Source organism: Crocodylus porosus, unplaced genomic scaffold (genome assembly GCF_001723895.1).
Source record: "Crocodylus porosus isolate Cpor-Errol unplaced genomic scaffold, CroPor_comp1, whole genome shotgun sequence".
Classification (NCBI taxonomy): domain Eukaryota; kingdom Metazoa; phylum Chordata; order Crocodylia; family Crocodylidae; genus Crocodylus; species Crocodylus porosus.
The window spans coordinates 23,579,959-23,600,721 of record NW_017728949.1 but is presented as its reverse complement, the minus strand read 5'-3'; the positions used below and the strand labels follow the sequence as shown (position 1 = coordinate 23,600,721).

Genomic DNA, 20,763 nt, shown 5'->3' with positions numbered 1-20,763 from the left:
CCGAGCGCTTGCCCAGCAGCCTGGGGCCGGCCGCCGCGGAGCCCGAGGCCAGTCTGCTGGAGGCTGCCAGAGCCACCCCGCGCCGGAGCAGCATCATTAAGGTGAGGCGCCGCTGGGCCGGGAGGGCGCGCACCTGCCTGCAGCCCGCCCCGTGCAGCAGCCCCAGGAGACGCGGGGCGCGGGAGTCCCGGCCGGGGTGCGAGCGGGCCGGGCGGGGGGCAGAGCCCGTCGGGGCGGCGCTCGGCAGCCCGCTGGGGGCGCGGGCAGAGGGGCTGTGGCAGCAACCCGATGGGAAGCGAGGACCAGTTGCAGGCGGCAGTTTTGCTCAGCGGCGGCTCGCGATCCCCGCTCCGCCTCGTCCTTCCCGGCTGCGGAGCGGAGCAGCTGAGCGGGCGAGGAGCTGGGGCGGGGGCTGCAGGGAGCGGAGCCTCTCGGCATGGGCCATGCACAGGGCTCCCCGCTCCCTCGGCTTGACTGCTTTTCGCATCCAGCCAGGGGGCACGAACAGCACCAGCCGATAGCAGCCTACACTGCTGCTGTGCGGGGCTGCGCTGCACACCCTCATTGCTGCAGTTAAACGGACAGGTTAAATGCTGCCCCCTAAAATCTCTGTTTTGTAAGCTGGTATCATCACACTCCTTCCTTTTTGCAGTACTTATTTCCATTTATTTTTAAAAGAAAAACCAAGGAGAACATAGGCAGAAATGCATGCACTTTTTTGTTTTGTTTTGTTTTTTTTGGGGGGGGGTGTTGTTTTCTTGGTCTCTTCTGCCCTGTGTGAAGTAGATCAGATCAAATCATATGCGGTATCAACGCACACACTTGTTTCATTTTCCAAACAGTCTAAATTATGCTGAGGGTTAAGGCGAGGGAGGAGATGGCTGATACCAGTGGGTGGTATAGACTGTGAAGTAGTTACAGTTACTTTGTGGTTTGCAGATGTGATGGGAAATGTTTAAAAACGATGTGACCTTCCATGAAAAAGACTGTTCAAAGTATCAGAAAAGCATCTGGCTAGAAAGAAAAGCAGAGATGCAATTATTTTATCTGATCGGGAACACTTCAGTGAGTCATATAGGCACCAGCTTAAAATGATTAAATTGGTCTAGGTTAAAGTTTACCTAGAAGTGGGCAGCTTCAGAATAGTAAGTCAAATGTCTTGGCTCAGCTCTACAGCCTAGGGCCACGTCAACAGTGTCACACAAGTCAAGAGTGTAGTTTCCATTGTGTGGAATAGAAGACTGGTTGTATGGCAGTAATGGTTTTACAGAGCTGTAATTGTGTAGAAGTGAAATGCAGGAAGGAGAATTTGTGTGACTTAGGTGAACAACACTTAGCACCTAGTAACAATGTGAAATCCTTTACTTTGAAAAGTACAAATGACTTTTAATTTTGTAGTGATGAAGAGCCCAATACTGTACCCATGAAAGACAATGGAAAACTTGACATGGGTTGCAGTAGGAAAGTTTCAAACCCTCTTATTTTCAGCCTGATGTAGACCTTTAGCTCTTTAAAATATCTACAAAAACTACATTTTATGTTTCTTAGTAATTCCACTAACATCACCAGGAGGCAATGATGTTTTGTTTAGCAAATCACTATTATTTTTATGTGGCATTTTTAAGAACTTGGAGAACAAATAACTTCTCTCCTATAGTTATTTCTCACTCTTGCATAGCAAACTATTCAGTGCTCACAAATGAATCAAATCATGTTTGAAAGCTGAAGGTACTGAAGATTGCTGTGTAAGACTGTGCTTTACATTCTAATTTCATACTCCTTTTTTCAGTACTTTTTCAAATAATTTTTTAAGAAAACAAGGAGGAAAAGCTACTTTCTTAGACACTGAACTAATGTCCCTCATTGTAAAGATTTAGATTTACAAAATAGATGTTGGAGAGGTGGATTTGTGGGCAACATTTAGACGAGAGTTGAAGGTGAATGATAAATGTAGTTTAACAGATACTGTAGATATTATTACTGCCTACATCATTACTGCATATGTATCTCCTTGCTCATTCTGGAGTGGCTAGCACTGGAGGGGACAACAGTGGGAAGGAAGACTTAAATTTGGATGCTTACACTATTCTTTCTTATACCTAGAGCAAGAGCTTGACAAAATCTGGTCCAAGATAGACATTTGTGCTTTGTTCTAGGTACTTTGTATATCTATTCTGTCTCAGAAATTAAGTGCTCAGTCTTGGCATTCAACACTGACTTTTGAAGAAGACTAAAAAAGTGAAGTGTCTCACTCCTTAGACTTCCTTTGAAAATTCTGTTCTAAAATCCTAGCCCATGCTCTGACCCCTGGGTCAGTTCCAGCTAGTGGAGCTGTGTGATCTGGTCTCTGCAGCTCCCCACAAGTTTGGAAATTTGGTAGTGGAAGAGCAGTGAGAGTTAATTGCTGCTCCCCTGCTGTAGATTTCTGGTCCCGTGGGAAACCTACAGGCTGGATAACGTGGATCTTCCCACTCGATCATGCTGGTATGTGGTTGGGCTGGGACGTTGGGTTGGACAACTGTACACAGAGCATGGGGTTGGTCCAGCACACTGGATTGTACCTGCAGACTGACGTTGCTTGCACCACTCATCTGGTTGGGTGGCACTGTAGTAACCCATATCAAATTGGACTCAATTCAGCAAAGCATTTAAGTATTTGGGTTACTTGCTGTGAGCATTAGCTATAAGTAGTCCATTGAACTCAATGGGGTTCTTAAATGGGCTTAGTTACACATGTGCTTATATACTTTGTTGAATTGGGGTTACTGTTCTTTAGGTATAAATCCCAACCTTCTAAAATGCTCATTGCTGTAGAATAATGAGCACGTCACTGATCTTTAAAACTTAGATCTGAATATACTAGTTGTCACAAATGATGGAAATATTCTGATTAATGTTACATATTTTGCATATTTGCAGAAATCTGGTAATACAGTAATCACTCTGTTTCAGTTGGAGATACTTCTCTTGATATATGAAAGCCCTAGAATGCATCATGAAGTATTTCCAGTACAGACAGAGAAGTAGTAATGTAATAATTGTACAAGGCACTGGTAAGACCTCATTGGGAATACCATGTGCAACTCTGGTTACGAATGTTCAAGAAGGATGAATTCAGGCTAGAACGGGTATGGAGAAGGGCTGCTTGAATAATCAAGAAAATTGACAACCTTTCTTATAAAAGGAAACTGAACAGCTTGGTCTGTTTAGCCTAGCACATTAAGGCTAAGATTGGAAATGATTGCTCTTCACAACTTCATTGAGGATGGAGAAGAGTTACTTTAACATAAAGACAGTACTGGCACAAGAACAAATGGGTATATATTGGCCACAGATAAATTAGGCTGGAAACTGGACTGAGGTTTCTGATCAGAAGAGGAGCAAAATTCTGATGGCTTTCCAATAGAGGAATAGTGGGAGCAAGAAACCTGAATAAATGTAAGATAAAGTTTGAGAAGCTTATGAAAGGGGTTTATATGAAGTAGTGCCCAGTAATAGGAATGAACTAGATACAACCTAGAAGGTCTCATCCAGTTTTAACTTATGTTCCTAACTCAATATAAAGAATAAAATTTGTTTTCCCACAAGGTCTCTTCAGGGCTTCTATAATGACAGTATCTTGGGTATCAGTGGCTGATGGTAGGAGAGAGTGTAATTTATTTGGGAGTATGAACTAAAAGCTTCATTTGTCTGAATGTTTTGAACTCTAACATTTTAAGAAAAGCTGTCTAGCTGCTGAATTGAAATTGGCATTAATACTTTAAAAGTGATTATTTTATTGTTTCTGGGTTTGCAACCAAAGTATTCTTATGTGCAAGGACTCTGTCCCAACATTTTACATTTTGCAGCAGATAATGTTTTACAGTATTTTATTCTCATATTCATAGAAGTTCTTGAAATCTAAGTAAGTTTGCATGATGAGCTGTGTGCTTACAAAGATACAGAGTAATAATATTGTTCTATTGCTTTTTGTATGTTTTGTTCTACCTGCTGTAACATGAGTCAAACCAAAGAAAGCTATCAAAATGTGCACAAGTGCAACTTCTGAGTTGTGCAGAGGTTGAACACTTAGTCTTGGTCACGTGAAGCATTTAAACTCATGTTTAATCTTAAGCATATGAGTCAAAACGGTTGAAATTCCTCCTGAGTTTAACAGTCTGTATAGCTGGTATGACTCAGTCATTCAAATTTCTGTAGCCAAAAGCACTCAAGGGAGTGACATGACTAGTATCTTATCTTGATGTCAGACTTCACAGCTTGAATGAGAAGGTATCCCTTGACAACTGGGTTGCCTTTGGATAGCTTAAAGCACAGATCCAGTGTGGGGCTTAAATTCATGCCTCTTAAATAAGACACTTCATGGACACAGTGTTTTTATTGAACGAAATTAGAAACCTTCGTCCTGCTTTATTGTAGTCAAAGTACACTTTTCAAAATAAGTTTTACATGTCAACTGTAGGAACTCCGAATTCAGAGTTTGTATATCAAGATATAATTCCAGTGGAGTTGCTTCCATCAGTGGAAAATTTAGCCTCCTGAGTATATTTGTTTCTAATATACAGGCTTATTTTTAATAAACTTTCCTTCAGTAAATTAAATTTGGTTTATACCATAAAACATGAACCTTTCAAGATTGTTAATTGCATGTAAGTGCTATATATATTTTTTTGGAAACAAGGCAACTGACTTGGGGAGAGGAAAATGTAGAAAGAAAATATTTTAATACAACTTTTTTATTGCTATCATCTCATTGACAGCTTTTTTTAAATAAAAGGGAGATTTTTAGAAGGCATAAGTGAAAAGTAAACTTTATTGCCTGATGTGCTTTTTGAAAATATTCATGAGTTCTTTTATTTAAATAAATTCTGAGATTTATTGTTCTGTATAGGGTTTTAATTGTTAGATCTTATATGTTTCTATTGCAGCTTATTTGGGAGAACTGAATGCAAGTCCAAACTTTGTAGCCAGATCAGGAGGCATTACGTCAGCAAGTCTGATCACATTGCGCAGATCTACTTCACAGTTAATTTTGTAAGAAACTGTGGAGTGACCAGGTCCAGAGCCAGAGGGGTTTTTTTTTCTTGATTTCCCTCCCCCCCCCAAGAAGGCAAGAGAGAATCAAAATGAAGCAAGAAGAAACTCCTAAAATCTCTGAGTTTAAAAGGAATAGTAAAGAACTATACTTCTGTAATGCTTGTAATTTAACTGGGGAAAAAAAGGTGGGTTATGAAGTACTGTGTTAAACCCTAGATTCTGTAAGGAAAATAGACCGCTGACTCTGGAGATGCATCAAAATTTGAATTATGAGCACATTAAAGAACAAAAAAGCTTTCAAAGAAGTCATAATTAGAAGTGTATACATAAAGCATTATTTATTCAAACATAAATCATTTTGTGTTTTAGTGCAGGGGTGTCAAAGATCCCTATTATGTGGTCTGTGGTTCTGCCTGTGGTTCTTGGGGTGGACCCACATGCAATGCATGGTTGATCAGCTCCATGCATTGCATGCAGTGCACAGGGCTGGGGCAGGCATGCACTGCTTGTGGGGCTGGAGCTAGTGCATGTTGCATGTAGTGCATGGAGCAAGTCTGGAACACACTGTGTGAGAAGCATGGGGCCACTCTGGAGTATGTGCTGCACGTAGTAGTACTGACACCAAACCAGTCCTGTGTGCTGGATCTGGCATGCATGGCCAGTCTATGGGATTAATTCAGCCCAGGGATGGGCACCATGCCATTTATCTGGCTTGTGGATAGGCCCCACATCATTCATTCAGCCTGAAGGGCTGGATGAATTTGACATTCCTGTTTTAGTATGTATAAAAGTGACAGATGAGGCATGATTTGGAAAATAAGAGAGGAATAGCTACTAACTAATCCCCTGATGGATAAAGATCCAGATTATTATTTGCATTCCAATAACAGTTCAAAGGTCTAGCAGAGACTTGAGTCCCATCTAGCAGAGCACCTTCAGTCTGTGCCTTGAAGAGCTTGCAGTATTAATGGATAAGAAAGGAACAAAAGCTGGGGTAATGGAAATGCTGTAAGTCCTGTGTGACAGAAGAGAAACTGAGGGACAGAAAGAGCAAGGGACTTGTCCAAAGTCACACATGAAACTTGTGGCAGAGCAATTACATTGGTTAAAATACCTTCAGAATCTTTTTTTCCTCTTCTGTTGAATAATCCAGGACTAAATCAAACTTAATTTTTGAAAACTGAAAATTTAGTCACTATTTTGACCATTTTTCAGTAAGGAAGACAGAAGATGCCATTATCAAAGGCCAGATTCCTTCTTCACTAATATTTAGTACTTTATCTTGAAAGTCTTCTTAATATGGAACACTCAGTTATGTCAGCTGTTGTTTTTTCCCTTCAGGAAAAATGGAATATGTAAGCACTTTAATAAATGGATAGGGAGGATGTCTAATTTGTATATACCCTATCTGTGTTCCTTATTGAAACATTTTGTAACTTCATGCAGAGATGTTCCTCAGTGAATCTCAAATTTTTTCCCCTGCCAGCCTATGTTAACTATATACTTTCATTTAATTTTAGACATACTTCACAGAAACCTGAAAATGACACTGAGTTCTTGGGGAGCTAGGTCAGTTCAGAATTGGTGCAAGCAGAACTACCATTAATCACTGGATTAACATCTGTTTACTACCATTTTTGAATAAGGCTTTTCTCTCTCTCTAGGACCCATATTGATTCAAGGCCTACTTTTGGCAAGTGACTCGCTGAAATGCATGTAAGAAGTAATGAACCTGTTCCTAAAAATCAACAGTTCTTCTCTGCAGATGCTATCTGCTGTATATCACGTGGCTAGGCATTTATCTATGTAGAACCTGTGAATTCCAGATTAGAGCAATTTGTATTTTTTTTAAAAAAACCAAGGTGATCTAGACAAATACTGCATTTTTGCTGATCTGTGGTAATAACCATCTTTGTAACAAGCAGAATGTAGGTTTTTGGTTTCTAGAGACTTCTTATGTCAAGTTGTATGGGGAGGTGATAATTTTTTTTGAAGCTTCTACATTTTTAAAACTTAATTTAGTATTAAAATTTGTATTTAACTATTCACTTTTAATATTACAAAATTTAAATATTACATAACAACACTTCTTGGCTTATCACATTGGATTATATTTTCATAGTCCAATTGGAATGTTTTGAAGTATTGTTCCCTGGAAACTTTTTAAAATTTCACTCAGGTTTGTAATGTCCCTTCCCCCCCGCCATGTTGGAATTTTCCACAAAATTCCTTTCTGTTTTCAAGCGACTCTTGAAGTAACACATTTTCTAAATGAACTCCCACTATATGTTTGACACCTTAGATAAGTTTAGACGTGATGCAAAACCCATGAAGTCAAAGGAAATCTTTTGACAAACTTCAGTGAACCTTTTGTGAGGGCTTTAGAAATTGTATAAAATAGTACATTATGTAACAGTTTACTGTGAAATTATTTGTCCAGTGTTAATTGTTTAAGTAAATTTAATGTCAATTGACTGCATTTTGGAAATAGTTTAGCCCTTTTTCTTGTTGCTTCGACCACAGGCTATATAGGTTGATATGGGTCACAGCACTATCCCTCGAAGTTGCCATCTATACAAGATCATGACTGAAATCATTTGAAGTTCTCCAACTAGCAGTTCTTCAGTTTAAACTTTTGAGAACTTGAGGAACGAATTTTCCTCCATAGGTTCCCAAGCAATAAAACTCAATCCATCTTGTGTTCTGCCAGAGCCTGAAATTATAGGTCTTCATCTTTTTGAATAAGTGTTTGCTTTACCTTGGGAGAAGATTGTGTAGGCTTTCCTGTTTGATGGATTTTCATGGTAGGAGAAGGCTGTTATTTACTGCCAATAATAATAATAAAATGATGTTCGCAACACTGGTTGATTAATTTTTACTATCTGTAATGTGAACTAAAGGCATGCAATGTGGGTATAGTAAACTGTTTTAAAATAATATTTTACTGGAAAGTTGGCACTGCTGGATAGAGCAGCAGCAGAAGTGTGTTTTTCAGTGTTTCTCAAATATGTTAAGCAGCAGTTACTAGCATGGTAAATTTTTGCATTTGAGTGAATCTGTAAAATTTTGTTCAGAATATTTCCTACAACAATATTTTATATGTTCTGTAGTTCAATGTTTATTAGTTCATTAGATCCCTCTGCAAAAGAAATGCTGTTTTAATGATATTTTTTTTATCCTCTACAGGAAATGTGAAAATATAGTCAATTACCATACAGCTAGTAACGCGTCTTTTGTGGTGAAACATTTAGCTAATCAAATTTTCACATCTTATTAACATTTTTTTTCTTTCCTGTATGCACCTGGTAGACATAATTTTCTGTAACGCCGTGATGTTTTGGATGTTATTACTAAGAAACAGAAAAAAGATAATTTAAATCTTTTGTACCTATCCTGTATTTTTTCCCTTACACTGTTCCCACACAGCCCAACTGCTAGATTTTTTTTTTTTACATAGTTTTAAGCAACACTCCAGCTAGGTCAAAAGGTTAGTTAACTTCTGAAAAGGATTGCACTTTTTAAAGTAAAAAGCTTTTATAAAGGTATTCTATTCTCCATTTCATCACCAAAATAAGATTTGGGTATTTGCATTCAAAATCTTGTTTTTTAAATCTTTCAGTCTTGCAATCCTGTGTGAGAGAGAGAGTGTGGATTATTGTTTGTCAAGAACAATACATTCAAGGTAGAAAGATGGTGTACTCTCCCTAAAGCCTTTTAGTTTAGAAGTTAGTCATTGTTAAGTGTAATGAAACACATTTGTACCTCCTAAATATATAAAACAAGCTTATATGATTTACTTATGGTCACCAGTGATCTTGTAAATTTAAGAAGCTAAAAGGGTCATGGCTCTGATCCTTAAAACCATTAACAGACTTATTTACATAATCATCTGAAAGGTAAATTCACCTAAATATATCCCTGGTCTAGTGCCTTTTAAACTAATGGAGTTATAATAAAGATGAACTTGACCAATGTGTGCTGAATAAAGTTATTTGGACATATCTAAAGTGCATCAACTTTTAAAATCTTATACCAGCAGGAGAATTTAAGCAATTCTGATTAAAAAAAAATATATATAACGGGCTTGTTTCTTCTCCCAGTGTAGCAACTCCGCTGAAGTCAGCATATACACAGGTTTAACATTTTAGAAGAATTTTTAGTTTTTGAATGATCAAACAGTTGAACAGTTAATCAGGTTACAGATCTAAGAAATAGATCGGTGTTTGGTCAGATCTTAATCTGTGATTACATACTGTTTATTCCCATGTAATGATATCCAAACTTGTATTAATCCTGTTCCACAGTGGGCCAGCTGATTCTCAGGAGGTTAGGCCTAATGCTTCAGTGGTGTATATTGGCTCTGAATGCAGATAATATGGGGAAAAATAAGGAAATCACAAACTCTGTGTTGTGAAACATAATTCATCTCATGTACAGCATGCTTTTCCCTCACTCAGACTCCAGTAGATTACTTAACTCCTAGAATGTAATAACCCCTGTTATAATCTCTGTTTCAGATAGTTTGTGACAAAACACAGCAGAATGGAAACTTCATAAAAACAGGTTGGTGCATGATGTGGCATATGGCTGGCACCCTGGCAATATAAACATAAAAATGTATACCATGTTTTTTGCCTTCTCTGGTATGCTTTTCTTTCTGTTGATGTGCCATCAAATGTAATTGCTTTTCAAAAATCCTTTTCCACCTACCATCTTGGTGATACAGAATGTGACTTGACAGGGTTATATGACAGTCTTACTCTGTGACTTGATTTTTGGGGAGGTGTATGGTTTCTGTTTGGATCTGTTTTCTGAGAGGGAATAATATATCTGCTGATCTACTGGGATTCTGATCTTGTCTAATGATGCTTCAGATTATGCTATTTCTAATGTACCTTCAAGGTAACAAGTGCATGTTCTAGGATTACTGCAGGATAAACCAAAATTACAAAGGGGCCTTAAAAAAAACAACAAAACAGTAGATGCAATTTATAAGCCATTCAGTTCTCATTTGCTCATACATGCTTCAGATTCATACCATGGAACACATACCTGTATTTTCTGTTGCATGCTTGGGCAGAGGTATAAAAGTGCATGTATCAAGCACAATATTTACAGCAAACAGATTTTGCTAGTTTTTACACATGCTTTATGCACAAGAATAATTACACTGAAGATAGAAGGCCCAGCAACATGTGTAAATTTAAGCATGTGCATGAGTAAAGAACCTGCAGACAGATACCATAAACCCTTACAGCAGGATAACCATTCAAACTGGGATAAAAATGCAGTGAAGTAAGTTTTACCAGCATAGGAGTTGTGTGCAAACAGGTTATTATTAGGATGACCATAGTTCCTGGATCGGCTTGGACAGCACTGGATTTTATAAACCAGCTCAGCATCCTGGGTGTTGGAGAGAATTTAAGCAAAATCCCAGATGAGTGGGAACCTGGGAGTTGTAGGGTTTGAGGTGTGTTTGTGCATGTGTGCGTGCGTGTAGCTGTCGGGACATGCTGGGGAGCATGGTGCCTTTGCTACCGGAGCCAGGGCTGCGGGCTGGGACCAGGTTGCTGGCTGGGCTGGGGGCTGACTTGTGGCTCCAACCTTACCTTGGTATCTGCAGCCGCATCCTGGCCATGCATCACCAGGCCACATCATAATCCTTACATGCAGGCCAGCTTGGCTGCGCCCTGCCTTAACAGGAGAGAGGGGCTGGGGACTGGGGCTGGCTACACCTGCCTGGCCTAGGGGTTATAGGTGCTGGGACAGGGCCAGAGCTGTGAGTCACAGAGCATGCACAGCAACCCCAGCCTAGGGTGACCACCCATCCCTAGTTGGGCAGGACAGTCCTGGAATGGGAACATCAAGTCCTGGTCCTGGACTGCAGGACTCCAGCATTTGTCCTGGATTTATGATGTTGTGTAGGGATTGGGAAATGGTGTGTTTCCCCTTGTAGGGTGGCCATATTCCAGCCTGCAAGGGGCTCTTTGAGAATGTTGGGATCAGGACATGGGGTGCCACGTGCATGTGTGCACCCACACATGTGCACGTGGCAGGGAAACATAGCTGGGCAGCATGGAGAGCAGCCTTCTGCAGGTAAGTCTATGGGGAGGGCCTGCACCAGTCACTCCGCCATGGCGAGGTGCCCCCTGCCTGCCTGGCACCAGCGGCGTGGGTGGGGGCAGCGGTGTAGAGTTGTGCCCCCACTGCTGCTGGGTGGGCAGGGGGTATGCAGCCAGTGCCAGGCTCTTGGGGAAAAGGCAACAGGGTGGGGAGCCCCAAGCCTACTTTGGGCAGCCAGCATCTGCCTTTGCTCTGCTTGGCTCTGCACTGGCCATACTGTCAGTGGGGTGTGGTGGGGAGGGTGGAGAGAAGGGGAGGGGGACAGGTGGGCATGTGTCCTGCCTTTTCATTTTGAAAAGGTGTTCACCCTACCTCAACTTGGCCAGCACCCTGGCCCCAGGCCTGGCCCCGGCCTGCAGCCCCGACTGGTGAAAGAGGCACTGTGCTCCTGAAAACTGGCATACAGTGTTCTGGTGTACATGTGTGTTTGTGCCTGTGCACATGTACCCCTTGGCTTTTTTCCCCATCCCAGATTTCCTTAAAATAATTATGGTCACTCTAGTTATTACTAACTCCCTCCTCCTAGTGGTATGGCACAGAAATAACATTCTGTTATTTCAGAATAAGATACTTGTTCAGCTGCCCCAAATCCTGGTACACTTTACATTGCTATACAAAAAACAATGTAAACAATGTAGGAGTAAATGTGTCTAGGCCTCTAATTTACAATACATGTAGTACTAAGATAGCGTGTGTTGTTAAACTATTTATGTGGTTCCCATCTCTATAGCCTGAGTGCATAGATGAAATGGGGGGCCCTAAACTGAAGCAGTGGGTTTTAAAAAACACCACTTCAATTTAGGGCTGATTTAAACCTCCGTGTTGTGCAGACGGCCCGCTGACTCAACTGCCTCTCGGGAGGGGAGGGCGAGCTGCTGGTGGGTGGAGCAGTCCCTGGGCTGCAGGGAGGGGGAGCAGGGCTGGTGTTTCCCTCCACAGCAGCAGCAGCCCCCGCACTAGGTGGTACATGCCTGCAGGCACCTAGCTTGGGTGGTCCCGGGGGACACTGCAGCCACAGAGGCAAGCACTGGGCTCTCATAGCTCGGGCAGGCAGGCAGGCTCGGGGGGGCAGGGAAGATCAGGCTTGCCACTTTTCTTGGGTGAAGTCTGTTTTTGCAGGCTGCTGCCAGGCTGCCTGCAGGGTTTTCTGCAGAGCCGTGGAGCTGCATGGGGCCCGGTAAATCTCCAAGTCATTTAAGGCATGTTATGCTGCTGAATTTCCTACAGTAGCTGGAATTAATGCGCAATATGCTGCCAAGGTGTGCAAACACCGACCCCACTAAAGCGGTGCAAAAGTATTTAGCCTGCTTTAAAGTGTTGTGCACACACGCCTCTTGTTTCGTCTACACGCGGCCTTATAGACATGTAGGAATTAATCCTCGCAAAACTCCAGTGATGCAGGGAAGCAGTAACATCTTCATTTTATATGTGAGAAAGCTGAAGCTCCCAGGGTGGCAGAACAAGCCAGTGGTAAAAGTGGGATTTCATTTTAAGGGCTTACTGAGTGTCCAGGAATATGCTTATGCCAGTAGATTGTACAGTAATGTTAGCAAAATGTCTGAACATTGGTCACAGGAGATTAAATATAGACTTCTTGGTGTTCATGAAGAATGCTTGCCTGACTGCATGGTATTGGGACCTAATGCAGAAGATACCCTACCCCTGCCTCCAAGAGCCACTGTCACTTAGAAGAAAAATGAAAACTTTCAAGATATGGTAAAAACTCCATTGTCCTAGTAATGCACAGATGTTCTGACTTCTTAAGTACGCAATCTCCATCTCTGGAAATTTTCAAGAGCAGGTTCTACAGACACTGGTTTGGGATAGTGTAGTTAGGGAAGATCCTGCCTTGAGCAGGGGGTTGGACCCAACCTTGTGAGGTCCCTTATATCCCTACTTTCCTATGATCCTACAGTCTTACTCTTTTAATCAGAACTGAACTTTGGGCCCTAAAAGCCACAGTTTTAAAATGAAGTCAGTGAATAGCTATAAATAGGAGCTGTTAAAATTCCGAGTACTTCTTGATAACATGAAGCTTTTTGTTTAGGTATGTAGAAGGAGAGGTAGGGGGTTGAGCAGTAAACATGCTTGGAAGATTTGTCTTATGTGAAAGAGCACAGCATGAAGTGGGACCAGTCTTTTTTGGGTTTTTTTTTAATCACTTAAGCCTGGTTCTTAATTTTCCAGGGTATATTGTTCCAGCAGGAAATGCTGTTTATTTCCAGAACAGATAATGGAACTTTTTCCTCTGGTCAGAGTGCATTAAAACATAGCCCAGAGTGCATTAAAACATAGCCTGGTAATTTAGCTGAGCAACTCTGGGGATCCAAATCAGAGCACCGATGGTGCCTTTTCAACAAGGCGTGTTAATCCTGCACTTTGGTTAAATTTGCATTCATTTTCTGTATGCATGCATAATCGGATTGTGCTTTAAGATGAATTTAGTCGTAGATGGATTCTGGCTTTTAAAGCTAGAAGCACAAATTAATGCAGTAATAAAGAGACTACAGTGATGGGAACCAGTTTAAGAACTTAGGGGAACACCAGTGTTGACTCAGACAATGTTCTGCCCACATTGCTAGTACAACAGGTAAGGTATTGAAATACACTGAAAGTAGTAATTAAGTGGAAGGTTAGGAAAAAAGGTATTCACGTAATGAGCAAATCTTATTTAGATAATTTAGGGTATTTGGATAAGAATATGGCTCTCTGAAATGGACTGGGGAAAGAGTGAGCGTATAATAAGAGCAGTTTGTGACTGGAAAAGAGAGATGTCAAGTATGAAGGTATTTTTGCCTTTTGTGGAAGAAGCTGTGGAACAGCCAACCATATCAGATGGAATTCACATCAGTACACAGTAGTAGAGGCTTTCTGCAGGGAGGGGCTTTGAGTGAAATATGTAACACAATTCTCCCTCTGTGGCAGGGGCTAGAGTGATTCCACAACCTTCTCTAACTTGTGACCTGGATCAAAGCCTGCAAATAACAGGTTAGATAGTCTGAAGTCACTGAATTTGTATAATCTGGTTGCCTTTGTGGCCTCCTTCAACCCACAGTGGTGCTCCATACAGTGCTGGCATTCAGTTCTTATGGAAATTTGCGTATGGCACAAAGTGACTGAAAACAGATCTTGCAAACTTTTTTTGGTATAGTAATCCTTCTGTCAGGTGAAAAGCCAGGTCTGTACCATCCACACACGTATCCTCAGTATAGAGCTGGTGTTCTGGTGTGGGTTGCAGGGTGGAAAATAGGAGCAGAGCATGACTGGGGCAATCGTATGCTTTGACAGTTCTCATCTGTTACAAGGTTCAATAGGGCTCTGTCCACGGTTGTCGTGTGTGTGTGTGTGTGTGTGTGTGTATCACAGAGAGAGAGAGAGAGAGTCAGAAAGTCTTGATGAGGATGGTGGTCAAAATTAGTTTAAACTGGCTTTCAGCAAGCAAACATTCTCAGACCCTTACATAATGTTCTAGAATTGTAATGTGAAGTTGTCAGTGAGAAAATAAATGAAGAAAATACATACAAATTCTGCAAGTCCCAAGAAGCAGCAGAAGACCATGACTTTTTTTTTTTTTAAATTGGCTATGATTGTGCCTCCCATTTCACGAACCTTCTGGGAAATTTCACATCTAACTCTGTGAAGCCTGTGTCAGTGAGGATGAGAGAAGGTGAAAACACTGACAGCCTGAAGGCTGCTCAAGGGCCATATACAATCCCAGTTACTCCTCTGTCCTTGTACAGTGGTTCTGGGATGAATTTCCTTTTCCTTGTGCTTACTCCAAGGCTATTAATCCTTTCTCTGACCCTGAGTTTCTCAATGAATTTCACACTAACAGAATTGTATTGCAGAGACATCTCGTATTGAACAAGAACTCATAATGTATGTCCAAGAAAACAAGATAATAGGTTAGGTGAATTCTAGTAGCTGTCCAAACTAAGCTGTCTGTTTTCTGTATAATAAGTTTAATTGTTGTACTATGTTTAGTTGGATACTTTTTTTGGTTAGGTACATTGGTTGCAGAATGGAATATATATAATCTTCCAAAAAAGTAGATGGATTCCAACTTCTTGCATGGAATTCTGGGTTAAAGAAGGCTCTTCCTCTCATATGAAGGACAATGTAATTTGATTTTTCTTAGTACTTTTAATTTAATTTTGTAATGATCTTCATGGACATCTGATTAAAAATTACATTTCATTCAGCTAAAGTGACTGCCAATTTCTTGAAGATGGAGCTATCAAGGGAGAGCTCTATAAAAGAATTACTCTAAGATCTTTTCTTTTTTCCAAATGTAATTATGTACAAGCCTTATTAAATTAATCTAACCAATGTACTAGATAAAAGTTAATAGTTAAAATTATGCTTAATGGATATATGACAACTTCTAGGCTATCCATTATACTTTATTTATATTTGGTAAAAAATATCTGGACATTGGCTGGAAGACAGACACTGGAATTTCACAAGCTTATACAAAAAGGCTTTTATATTGTGTGAGAGATGGAGCCAATCCTAAATGCTATATGGCAGTCACACATGAAGGCTATAAAATTGGATCCTCACTCTGTAAGTAACATCTACATTCTTAGATCATTGCTGTGAATATATATTTGCTATAGGAAATTTTTATGGAAGTTTCTCACAACAGCTCCTAAGAACTTAAAATGGTTTTTAAGTTACTATGACAATCTTGTTTCAAGCTGAATGAGGTTTGTTGGGTTTGCCTGTATTTCTTTAAATCTAAGCAACATTGGATGCAAATAATAGATTTTGGAACACTGTTTTCAGAAAATATATTGTTAAACAATATTTTATAATATAAACATGAAGAAAATGGGGAGAGAAAAGCTAACAATCTGATAAACAGTAATATTTTATAAAGCAAATATATTTATCTTTTTTTTGTTTTGTTTGCCAAGCACTGACTGTGTGTTTGGGGCTGTACAGGATTGGAATAAACAAATCCATTTTTATGACTCCCATTGTGTTTAATTGCATTTTTATGGATACAGTCACGATACTTTTACATGCAACTGTGGATTTATTCACGTGCACTTAGTTTTGCAAATAGGTTAGGCAGTGGATCTGTATAGGATGATTTATTTGTATCAGGATTATCTTGCCTCAAGCAGGTTTGGACTAGATCAACTGTGGAGGTCCCTACCAGCAGTACTTTTCTATGACACTTAACTCAGTTATACCAAGATAACGGGTGTAAGCTGTAGCTTTGTTGATCTAAGGACATAGGTAGACAAGGTTCTATGGGTGAATCTGATATCTTTTATTAGACCAACTTAAATAGTTGGAAAAAATTAGCAAGCTTTTGGGTTTAAAAACTCTTTGTCAGACTGAGGAAGTCTCTGCAGTTGGTGTGTGCTCTTCCTGGATGCTCTTCCCCAGGTACCTGTCCACTATTAAACTGTTACATTCATTCCCCTTCTCCATGCCCCAGACTGTCTCTTACCCACTAACTTCTCAATTTATATTTTCACTGACTGCCTGTCTTGCATGCATACCAGCCCATCCTCTTGCTTCTTTACTATTCATTGTATCCAGGAGGAGCACACATCAACTGCAGAGACTTCCTCAGCCTGACAAAGGGTTTTTAAACCCAAAAGCCTGCTAAAAATTGTTTTCCAACTGTTTTAAGTTGGTCTAATAAAAAAGATATCAGATTCACCCAAAGAACCTTGTCTGTTATACCAAGATGGCTCTTATGTCAGAAAAGCAGTAGTGGTCTGACTCAAAGGCCACTGAAGTCAATAGTTGCCTTACTGTTGACTTCAGTAGTCTGTGGGTTACACATAAATGGAGTTACAATACTCAGAATTACAAGAATATAAGCTGAATGTCAACATCTACATTTATTTCAGTGTAACTCAGAGCTAAATTTGATAGCTAGTAGTTGATTGCAAAGATCATTAGTTCAAAATGCAACTGCTCCCCATTTTTTAAACGTTTGTTTATTTATTATTCAATTGACCAATAAAATGTGAAAGACTAATTTTATAGTACAAAAATAGGGAAATCAAAGCTTATAGTTTTCACTGCAAACTAACTAGACTATATTGCATGGGCTTTTAGGGTTAAAATCCCTCTGCTGTGTTTATGTAAGGCCTGATCTAAACACAAAATTGAAATGGAGATATTCTTGATAAACTAATTTAAAATTATAAGATAAACTTGGAGACAGTGAAAACCCTCTGTGAACATGTCAGCTTAAAACCTTGTATGTTTACGAACATTAAGTGGAGAAGAGAAAGTGTAGGCCCTTTCTTCTTTCTGTGTAAGTAGTCATGGAATTGCTTTTTGATTGTTAAGAAGTGTGGCCAGCAAAGGGAATGTGGGTCGCTATATCCTCAAATAACTTGGTCTACTGGAAGAGGGCTGTGTATGACCTTAGGGACTCAGGACAGACATTACACACAAACCAGTTTAAGTGATCAGAAACTGGTTTAAACCTATAACAGAACAGATGTTCAGTGCATACAAACCAGTTTGAAAACGGCTGAAACTGAGATGAACCTATCTGAATGTAGTATCAGACTTAACTAATTTGGCTTAAACCAGTTTAGGCAATGTCTGTCCCAGACCCCTTGCTAGTTTAAGATAAATCAGAGTCCCACAGCATCCCGGCATGCTCTCTGGGCTGGGTGGGCTCTGCTGCACAGCAGGGCTGCCCTCTTCCCTCTGCTCCCTGGCTGCAGCTTGGCACAGACTTGCAGGCATAGCAGGATTTGCTGGCTTCCCCTTGCCCCCTGCTGCTTAAACAGAGATCCCTTTCTCCTCTGCTGCATCAGGGACCATAGCCAGCATGTGGTATGCTAGCTAATGCCGAGAGGTGTCTGTGTATGAGTCTCTCTCCAGTTTCACTAGGACAGGCAGACAGTGAGTGCTTAGAGCTATTTGGAGCTAATCAACAGGTTAGCTGGTAAGCTGTTTAAGAAGTTTGAAGTAATGTGGAAAGAGGCTATTGTTTTACTAATTGGGTGATAAAGACTGTTATCAGCCCCCCTTCTCTTCTGCTGGCTTCCTTGTCTGTCAGTTTGCTGCAGACAGTATGACGAATCAGGGAGGGAAATTAAAAAGCTCTGTATCAACAGATGTGTGCACAGCATGCCCCACCCTTGCCTCAGAGTGCTAGCCTGGGGCTGGGGGCTGGCAACACTTTTGCCCCTTGAGCAGCGAGCGGGGGAAGGTCTGGGATGATGCAGGCAGACATCCCTCATCAGAGAGTCCTGCTGGGGCCTGGCTGTGCTCCCTTCAGCTCAGCTCTCTGTAGAAGGGGTGAGAGGGCTGCCGTAGTGCCCCCGGGCTTCTAGCCTGAGTCACTGCAGGCATGTGCCAGAATTTCCTCAGTCCTGAGAGAATCTCTGTCCAGTTTCAAACCAGTTCAGCCTAGTCAGGTTAGACTAACCTGCAAAAATTGAATCAATTCAGGCTTTTTGAATGTCTGTCCCTACCCAGGCAGGTTTGGCAGCCAGCAGCAAACCATATTCTACTGCTGGTCAGTGTGTACTTGTTTCCTGAGTGTACGCCTCATTGCATTGCGGTAACCCACAGTCAAACAACTTTGCTTGTGCCACTAAGATTAATTATATAGAGAACTTTAAGGTTAGCATTGTTGTTTATACTCACATTGTTGCCTGTTGTTGCCTTGGAGTAGGATTTAACCAACAGTATATTAAAGTAGCAAAGTGATGTAAAATCCATACTGAAAGTCTTTACTCTGCTCAGGAAGTGCTGAGCATGTGATGTTATTACTGACTTGAGAGATGTGGAAGAAGAGTACCTAGGATGACTAGGTATTGATCCAGGATTTGGTCTATAGAAAATGCAACATGTCCAGCTCATACATGTGATAATGTGCGTGAACCATACTTTAAACTTCCTGATTTGTGTGTGTAATGTCATCCAGCTATACCATTGTATTTAATGTAACATTTTGCAAGTACATATCTTAAAATATTTTAATGAAGGCCACTTTCTAGAGCATTTTGTTTACAGTCATTTTCATTTTTTTCCCATTACAGGCTGTGAATTGTGGTTTGGCTTTAATATTATATACTACTGTGAGATGATTATGCTTCAGTAAACTAATTAATGTGGAATTCTAGAATGGAAATCTGGACGGGGGATGATATGAAATAGGATAATATTGTACAATATCATGTTTTTTTATACTTCTGATTACTTGCTGTTTATTTAGTGATCATTGCTTGTCTGTAGACTTACTCTTACTCTGGTAACAGCTGTTAGAGGTTTGGTAATTTTTGTCCGTCTTCCAAGTAGATTCTGCAGTTACCACCACTGGTACTTTGCCATGCTATGTTAGCTGCGAGGGCTTTAGCACCTGGTGTGGGGAATTTGTGTTTTGGGGAACATTCAAAATATTAGTCATCCAAGGCTAGATCTGTAGCTGTGGTGAGTGAATAGATCGTTTCTGTATAGGTATACAGTTTTTAAATGTGTCCAACATGTTTTGCTTCAATTGCTAGTATCTTAACTTTCTTCTAGAAAAGGCAAGGGTAGGTTGTGAACATTTAATGGACTACAAACAGCAGAAATGTTAATATCCTTGTGAAATGGCTTGAGTTGGCTGTGCACATTAGGCTTTCAGACTGGCCATTAATGTCAGTAAAGAAACAGCAGATGCCTGTTTGAAGCGATGATTTGGTGATCAAAAGCAATAAAATAATCCAGACAAGGCATGAGGGAAAGATTGCTGACTTTTTTGCAAGTGATTGTTTAACTTTAAAGATAAGTTTCAGTGTGTGTTTCATGATGATAATGATTGTTTCTCTCACTGATTTGCTTTATATTACAATCCTTGCTTAGTCTTATTTGTGCTGTATAATGCATCAGAGGTTTGCAACTGTCTCTGAAAGTCACTTCCTATTGTGCCTTGCTGATTAATTGCATCATGAGATATGTCAAGGGATTTGTAGCTTGCTCAAACAAAACTTTGTTTTATACTTTTGTCTGGGTGCCATCATTACCTAAGGCAGCATCCCATTCCAATCTGAGTTAAGTGGAATGAAAGAAAAAAACAAGGCTTGCCAGACAAATATAACTAGCAGGCATTTAAAGTGATGGAGGGAAGCTGTAGCAACATTTCCTGCCCCGACCATGAAAGTCCACAGGTGTTGCCAGTTTGCTTGTGGCTTTCCAGGTTGGAGGGGGAATGTTTAGCCAGAAAGGAAGGGGGAGCTGGAGGGGAACTGATCTGTGCAGCGGACTCCTGTATTTATCTGTGGCGATTTCTGCTAGAGATTTCTAAAATCTGCTTGTGGCTAAAAGCGGGAATGTACTTTTTTTGAATAAAGGCAGAAACATGGGCAAGAATAAAGTGGCAACGTGACTCTCTTCAGGGAATTTCAAATGTAAAGGAAAGAAGATTGAGGTGACAGAGCTAAGGGCCTGGGTAGATGCCTTAAGATCTGTGTGATTTTTTTTTTTTTTTTTTTTTTTTTTCCCATGGGTCTTGGGAAGTCTGTTCATTTAGAATACGTTTCTACTGGTAGACCTGGAAAATCTTTCTCTGGTAGGGAAGATATACCACTAACACAAGTTTAAACTTTGGAATTACTGAGCAATTTTTCTCTC

General features: G+C 40.5%; 1 protein-coding gene across 1 annotated transcript in view; it reads left to right on the top strand.

The window, feature by feature from the left end:
- Positions 1 to 6: 6 nt before the first annotated feature.
- The window catches only part of PLCL1 (phospholipase C like 1), a 339,376-nt gene continuing 318,619 nt past the window's right edge, over positions 7 to 20,763 (top strand). The window contains exon 1 of the mRNA XM_019554294.1: positions 7 to 101. The gene's annotated coding sequence lies outside the window, so the exon portion shown is untranslated. The remainder of the gene's footprint in view (positions 102 to 20,763) is intronic.